Below are 8,845 nucleotides of genomic sequence, written 5' to 3' on the forward strand. Positions count from 1 at the left end.
ATTCCCTTACCTTTGACGATCTTCATCAGAATGCACTCCCAGGAATCCTAGTTCCACAATAAATGCTTGTTTTGTTCGATAATGTCCATTATTTATGTTCAAGGAGCTACTTTTGTTAGTACGAAAATCCAAACGCTTGTGCAGGTCCATCCGAACGTTGGATGAAAACTTTAAAAAGTTATATTACAGGTCGAAGAAACTTGTCAAACTAAGTATAGAATCAATCTTTAGGATGTTGTTATCATAAATCTTCAATAAAGTTCCAACCAGAGAATTCCTATGTCTGTAGAGAAGCCATGAAACGCAAGTCGCTATCATGTGAAATGCGCATGACCAGGACCTGGCTCTCTGCCAGATAACTGACTCAAAGAGCTCCCAATCACAACACAGTAGAAGCCTCATTCAAGTTTCTAAAGACGGTTGACATCTAGTGGAAGCCCTAGGAAGTGCAACTTTATCCATACCCCACTGTGTATTCAATAGGGGCTGGGTTGAAAATCGGCCAACCTCAGATTTTCCATTTCCTTGTTTGGATTTCGTCTCAGGTTTTTGCCTGCCATATGAGTTCTGTTATACTCACAGACATCATTCAAACAGTTTTAGAACCTTCAGTGTGTTTTCTATCTAATACTATATTATATATACATGTATTTCATCCAAGCTACTCAATACTGCCCCTGCAGCCATAAGTAGGGTGGTTCATCGGGGTGGATGGGTGGGCATATAACACAAACGTCTAGAAACCCAAAGGTTGCGAGTTTGAATCTCATTACAGACAACTTTAGCTAATTAGCAACTTTTCAACTACTATTTTTTTTAGCTACTTTGCAATTCTTTTGCATGTTAGCTAACCCTTCCCCTAATCCTAACCTTAAGTCACGCCCTGTTTCTATTCTGTTCTGTTCTGTTTCACCTGTCCTTGTGCTTGTCTCCACACCCCTCCAGGTGTCGCCAATCTTCCCTATTATTCCCTGTGTTCTCTGTCTGATTGTTACCAGTTCGTCTTGTTCGTTCAAGCTTACCAGCGGTTTTTCCTGTCAGCTCCTATCGTTTCCCAGCCTCTCGTTGCTAAATCAAATCAAATCACATGTTATTGGTCACATACACATGGTTAGCAGATGTTAATGCGAGTGTAGCGAAATGCTTGAGCTTCTAGTTCCGTCCAGTCAGTAATATCTAACAACGACCATGCTAGTCCTCCCGCTTTTGACCATTGCCTGTCCTGACCCTGTACCCACCCTTCTGACCTCTCTGCCTGGCCCTGAGCCTGTCTGCCGTCCTGTACCTTTGCTCCACCTCTGGATTACTGAACCCTGCCTGTCCCTGACCCTGAGTCCGCCTGCCGTCCTGTACCTTTGCCTTACCCTGGATTTTCGACCCCTGCCTATCTTGACCTGTCTTGCCTGCCCAGTTGCTACAATAAACAGTGTTACTTCGACAGTCTGCATCTGGGTCTTACCTTGATTCCTGATACCTTAACCCTTTAACCTAACCCCTAAACTTAACCCTAACACCCAACCCTAACTCCTAGCCTAGCTAAGGTTAGCCAGCTAGCTATAATTCGTAACATATCATATGAAATGGGTGATGGTCATCCACAAATGAATAGATACCATAGAAAACGTAACATAGTGTTTTTCAGATTTACGTACAGAATAATACAAAATGCTCTGAGACCAGGTTGATTGTAAACGTAGCCTGAGTTTAATCAAAGGTACATATTGCTGCTACCCTCAGTGCTATAGGTCGGACGTGAACACAAGATAGGTGATAAGATACGTTCTTTAGTCAGCCTAGGTGCCATAGTTTTACTATGTTACAAAATATTGATTCTGTAAGGATAGAATCCGAACTAGAGAAGCGTCAATGAAGGATTCCGGCTTGTCATGTTGAAGGGATATTTCACCTATTTTACTTGTTTACATGGATTACTTTCTAGGTATCCATACGATTATCTAAATGTATAGTTTGTGGGGGAACTGCAGGAGTATATTGGCAGTGTTGCAGTGCATGCTTTTGCTTTTGACCAGGAATGGATAGTTTGTGTAGATGTACAATATGTGTGTGCATGTGTGTGTGTATGATATCGGGTGTGTTTGTGTGTGTTTATTATAATCTATACATTCAAAAGTTTTTAGTTTTCCAACCATGGGTTGGGGTCGATATTGATGAGTTGATTTAACTCACTGAAGTGTCTGATTGGTTTGTTAATGAGTTTCTGTGTCTGTCAGCTCGTCCAACTGCATCATTTGCAGCCATCTATCCCTCCTCACATCACTCTGTGTGAAACAAAATCTAAGGCCTAGATCTAAGGCCTAGATTCAATCAGATCAAGCGTTAACTGGAGACAGCAAACACCAGCATAGTGGATGTTTTGGCAGCATCAAAACATCCACTGCTCTTTAGTGATCAGAGTTGGATGTTCCGAACGAGAAAGTCATGAATTCAAATGAGGATTTCTGTCAGCCTAATTGATGTGTGGATTACATCTCAAATTCCTGTGTTCCAATTTCTAAACAAGGCTGCATAGGATTTACGTTAATGCGACTCCTTGCAGCCAATGGCATTGTCCGCTTTAGGTATAATGCCAGGAGCCGCTTGTGGATTTGACAGCTCTAACGCAGTTCCACCTCTGCCAAAACAACCGCTACGCGGATCTGATTGAATAGAGCCCTAAAACTACACCTCTGTTAAAATAGGAAACTTTGCATGTGTGCTACTAAAGTATTTCTGTTGCTGTGCTGTTTTTGTGTCTCTGCTTACAGGGATGTAGTGGTAAAAAATATATAAAGGTGGCTGTACGTTGAATGCCGGCCGAGATGACAGGCGTAGAGGATCGAGTAACGTAAGCACTAATGCTAACCATGCTAATTGGTGTCATAGCCAGGTGTGCTAACAACATAATAAACACCATTTTCTTAAACGTTTGTTTCCGCTCCACTACATCCCTGCTGCTGTTCTTCTGCGGAGGAGCTGCTATGTTCATCTGGGTCAAAGGTGAGGTCCTGGTGAGGTCCTTGTTGTCAGGTTGTTCTGTGGGCAGGTGTCCGTCCCTTCTTCTGAGTTGACTTCTGGGTAGTTGTGACGGGCATGCCAGTGGTGAGAGGACTGTACTGTACGTAGCTACAGACATGCCAGTGGTGAGAGGACTGTACTGTACGTAGCTACAGGCATGCCAGTGGTGAGAGGACTGTACTGTACGTAGCTACAGGCATGCCAGTGGTGAGAGGACTGTACTGTACGTAGCTACAGACATGCCAGTGGTGAGAGGACTGTACTGTACGTAGCTACAGACATGCCAGTGGTGAGAGGACTGTACTGTACGTAGCTACAGACATGCCAGTGGTGAGAGGACTGTACTGTACGTAGCTACAGACATGCCAGTGGTGAGAGGACTGTACTGTACGTAGCTACAGACATGCCAGTGGTGAGAGGAGTGTACTGTACGTAGCTACAGACATGCCAGTGGTGAGAGGACTGTACTGTACGTAGCTACAGACATGCCAGTGGTGAGAGGACTGTACTGTACGTAGCTACAGGCATGCCAGTGGTGAGAGGACTGTACTGTACGTAGCTACAGGCATGCCAGTGGTGAGAGGACTGTACTGTACGTAGCTACAGACATGCCAGTGGTGAGAGGACTGTACTGTACGTAGCTACAGACATGCCAGTGGTGAGAGGACTGTACTGTACGTAGCTACAGACATGCCAGTGGTGAGAGGACTGTACTGTACGTAGCTACAGACATGCCAGTGGTGAGAGGACTGTACTGTACGTAGCTACAGACATGCCAGTGGTGAGAGGACTGTACTGTACGTAGCTACAGACATGCCAGTGGTGAGAGGACTGTACTGTACGTAGCTACAGACATGCCAGTGGTGAGAGGACTGTACTGTACGTAGCTACAGACATGCCAGTGGTGAGAGGACTGCACTGTACGTAGCTACAGACATGCTATAGACCAGGACTATTCAACTCCAGGCCCTCCAGGTCCCTCCACAGTACTGCTAGGTTTCTCTTCTCTCTCCCTCTTCTCACCGATCATTCAAGAATTCAAGTTCATCTGTACTTTTTCCAAAAACATTTGATGCTTTACAGTAACCCAGTCTAGACCCTGAAAGAACCAGATCGTATTTGATCGGCCAGAGAATCCATTGACCAAGTCTGAGTCGGTCCCTGATCAGAGGAGGGAGGGATGAAAACCAGCAGTGCTGAAGTTACTAGTCCTTTAGGCCCAGGTTGGAATAGCCCTGCTATAGACAATACGTAGATAGAGGTGTGTGTTAAACCATTTACTAAATATCTGTCCTTGATGTAGTTTAACTTGATGAGGGAACGTTAACATGTGCCATGTCTAAAGTCTAAAGAGGTTCAACTGGGATCTAAATGTATTCAATAAAGGCGTACATTATCTAACAACCATGGTACTTGTATTACAGATTTTTTTTTGTTTACATCGGTGTCATTTGTCAAGATGGACAGAGGGTGGAGCTGTCCATTCGGTGTGTGTGTGTGTGTGTATGTGTGTTACAACTGTTTTGGCTGTTTTTACAGGGCTAATGTGCTCTTCTGTTGCGCAGGGGGCCCAGTTTGACCGTAACTGAGTGCTGCTGAGTATCTCACAGTTGTACATAAGCTTCAATAACAACATAAACGGGTTGTTCATCATCAGTAGGTAAGCGATCTCCAATAACACCCTTCATGTTATCTACAGGCTACTGTGTGTGTGTGTGTGTGTGTGTGGGGGGTCCTTTATCCGGATCCTTTGAGAACCCTGTTACTACTACTAATATTACTACGTAGTATTACTAATACTTGACTTACAGAGTGAGGGGGGACTACCTGAGAAGAGAATTACCTGAGATGAGAAGTACCTAAGTAAAGGTGAAAGTATGATGAAACCAAGATTGAACTCTTTGGCCTGAACGGAGGAAACCTGGCACCATCCCTACGGTGATGCATGGTGGTGGCACCATCCCTACGGTGATGCATGGTGGTGGCACCATCCCTACGGTGATGCATGGTGGTGGCACCATCCCTACGGTGATGCATGGTGGTGGCACCATCCCTACGGTGATGCATTGGGGTGGCACCATCCCTACGGTGATGCATGGTGGTGGCACCATAATGCAGTGGGGATGTTTTTCAACGTCAGAGACTGGGAGACTAGTCAGGATCGAGGGAAAGTGGGAAAGAGCAAATTACAGAGAGATCCCTGATGAAAACCTGCTCCAGAGTGCTCAGGACCTCAGACTGGGGCAAAGGGTCACCTTCCAACAGGACAATGATCCTAAGCACACAGCCAAGACAACGCAGGACTGGCTTTGGGTAAAGTCTCTGAATGTCCTAGAGTGGCCCAGCCAGAGCTCGGACTTGAACCCAATCGAAAATCTCTGGAGAGACCTGAAAATAGCTGTGCAGCGACACTCCCTATCCAACCTGACCGAGCTTGAGAAGACCTGCAGGGAAGAATAGGAGAAACCTCACAAATACAGGTGTGCCAAGCTTGTAGCATCATACCCAAGAAGACTTGAGGCTGCAATCGCTTCCAAAGATGCTTCAACAAAGTACTGAGTAAAAGGTCTGAGTACTTATGTTGATGTGATATTTCCGTTTTATATTTCTAATGCATTTGCAAACATTTCTAAAAACCTGCTTTGTCATTATGGGATATTGTGTGTAGATAAAAAATGAGGGGGAAAAACAACTGAATCTATTTTAGAATGAGGCTGTAACGTAACGTGGAAAAAGTGAAAGGGTATGAAAACGTTCTGAATGCATTGTATGTCTGTACATACTCATGTACAGTAAGTTTTTCATGAATAGAGAGTCATTATGGATTTAAATAAACCATTTATCATCTGAAGTGGAGGATGTGAAGACCATTAGAGGTAAGAGGAGATCAGTGTATTTCACTTTCCAATCCAGACAACAGGGAGCAAAAATAATCTTGTTTGTGTCGTCTGTATGTCACGTTCTGACCTTAGTTCTTTTGTTATGTCTTTGTTTTAGTATGGTCAGGGCGTGAGTTGGGTGGATTGTCTATGTTCCTTTTTCTATGTGGTGTTTTCCCACCTGTGTGGTGTGGGTGATTGTTTTCTGTCTTTGTGTATGTCACCAGACAGGACTGTTTCGTTTCATTCTCTTTGTTATTTTGGTTTTAGTGTTCTGTGTGTAATAAATTCATCATGAACACGTACCACGCTGCGCATTGGTCCTCCGATCCTTCCTACTACTCCTCAGAAGAGGAAGAAGAAAGCCGTTACATTGTATTTGAGAGAAAAAGAATGAGAGCACTCTTGTTTGAAAACAATGAGTGGAGAAAGAGGAATAGATGTTTGTGTGCGTGCCTGACAGAGAGACAATCTGATGAATAGTTGTTGGAATGATGCAAACATACGTTTTATTGCAGGGAAGATAGCATAGCTCGGGAGACATAGAACCACTAATAGTAAGTCACTATGATATAATTAAGCAATAAGGCCCGAGGGGGTGTGGTATATGGCCCTCTCCCACCTGGACAAAATGAATACCTAAGAGAGAATGCTGTTCATTGACTACAGCTCAGCGTTTAACAACATTGTCCCCACAAAGCTTCTAAGCTAAGCACCCTGGGACTAAACACCTCCCTCTGCAACTGGCTCCTGGACTTCCTGACACTCTGCCACCAGGTTGTAGGGTTAGGCAACAACACATCTGCCACGCTGATCTTCAACAAGGGGGCCCCTCAGGGGTGTGTGCTTAGACTCCTCCTGTACTCTCTGTTCACCCATGACTGCGTGTCCAAGCACGTCTCCAACACCATCGTTAAGTTTGCTGACGACACAACGGTGGTAGGCCTGATCACTGACAATGATGAGACAGCCTATAGCGAGGAGGTCAGATACCTGGCAGTGTGGTGGACAACAATGTCTTCCTCAACGTGAGCAAGACAAAGGAGATGATCGTGGACTACAGGAAAAGGAGTGATGAACATGCCCCCATTCACATCGGCAAGGCTGTAGTGGAGCGGGTTGAGAATTTCAAGTTCCTTGTTGTCCACATCACCAACAATCTATCATGGTCCTAACAAAACAAGAAAGTTGTGTAGATGGCACGGCAGCACTTATTCCCCCTCAGGAGACTGAAAAGATTTAGCATGGGTCCCTAGATCCTCAAAACGTTCTACAGCTGCACCATTGAGAGCATCCTGACCGGTTGCATCACTGCCTGGTATGGCCACTGCTTGGCATCCGACCGTAAGGCGTTACAGAGGGTAGAGCTTACGGCCCAGTACATCTCCGGGGCCAAGCTTCCTGCCATCCAGGACCTATATAATAGGTGGTGTCAGAGGAAAGCCCAAGAAATTGTCAGAGACTCCAGTCACCCAAGTCATAGATTGTTCTCTCTGCTACCATACAGCAAGCGGTACCGGAGCGCCAAGTCTAGGACCAAAAGGCTCCTTAACAGCTTCTACCCCAAGCCATAAGACTGCTGAACAATTAATCAAATGGCCACCCGGAATACTTGCATTGAACCCCCCCCACCCCCACCCCCTGTTCACTCGCTGTTCATTATTTATGCATACTTACTTTACCCCTCCCGATATGTACAAATGACCTCAACAAACTTGTACCACCGCACATTGACTCGGTACCCCCATTAGGTGTTCCTAATGTTTTGTACAGTCCACTTAGATATGGTAAGTTTCATGTTTCCTAAATTCTTAGAATGTTTCGGAATTATGCATACTAAGGGTTTGTGAAAATTCTATTGCAATATAGAGTGGGAAAGCGGCTGTGCGTTTGTACAATTAATAGACCAAAATAAACATCTGTCTTGTCCAGGACCGGAGTGTACACAGACCGGTGGGTGTGCTATAGCCAATTGGAAATACAGTAGACCTATATACAAACAAACAATATGCCATCATTGAACTGGACTGTGTGTTTACAGGCAGTAGCAACAGCTTGACTTTAGATCATTAGAACGCATTCGCCAAAAGCCACAAAATACACCTGAATGTACATTTGGGAACTTTACAGTCCTATTGATCTAACAACCATGAAAAGGTAGGCTCTCTCGCCCTCAGTTATGCACATCAACAACAAGATCAACAACTAATCCTAGACAGAGCAAGATGAGCGAAAATCTATCAAAGGAACATTAGATAAACACTCCATTTTTTTTCAGCTAGTCTGCCGTCAAAATTGCAGTGCTAAACGATGGAGAATTGCAGCCTCCTCATCCTTCTGCAGCTTGCCTGCCAAATGTTTGCTTGCCCCAACCAAGCACCCAAGCTAACTGGCTAAAGTTGGCTAGCTTGCTAGCTATCGTTAGCTACTTCCAGACAGAAATGAGAGAACACCTCACTCTGAAGGTGTAAAGTTTTAAGTTCCTCGGCGGACACATCAGGGACAAACTGAAAAGGCCTACCCACACAGACAGCGTGGCGAAGAATGCGCAACAAACTTTTACAGATGCACAATCGAGAGCATCCTGTCGGGCTGTATCACCGACTGGTACGGCAACTGCTCCGCCCACAACCATAAGGCTCTCCAGAGGGTAGTGAGGTCTGCACAACGCATCACCGGGGGCAAACTACCTGCCCTCCAGGACACCTACACCACCCGATGTCACAGGAAGGCCATAAAGATCATCAAGGACAACAACCACCCGAGCCACTGCCTGTTCACCCTGCTATCATCCAGAAGGCGAGGTCAGTACAGCTGGGACCGAGAGACTGAGAGACTGAAAAACAGCTTCTATCTCAAGGCCATCAGACTGTTAAACAGCCATCACTAACATTGAGTGGCTGCTGCCAACATACTGACTCAAATCTCTAGCCACTTAATAATTACAAATT

This window comes from Oncorhynchus nerka, linkage group LG19, assembly GCF_034236695.1.
Source record: "Oncorhynchus nerka isolate Pitt River linkage group LG19, Oner_Uvic_2.0, whole genome shotgun sequence".
In the NCBI taxonomy this organism is placed as follows: domain Eukaryota; kingdom Metazoa; phylum Chordata; class Actinopteri; order Salmoniformes; family Salmonidae; genus Oncorhynchus; species Oncorhynchus nerka.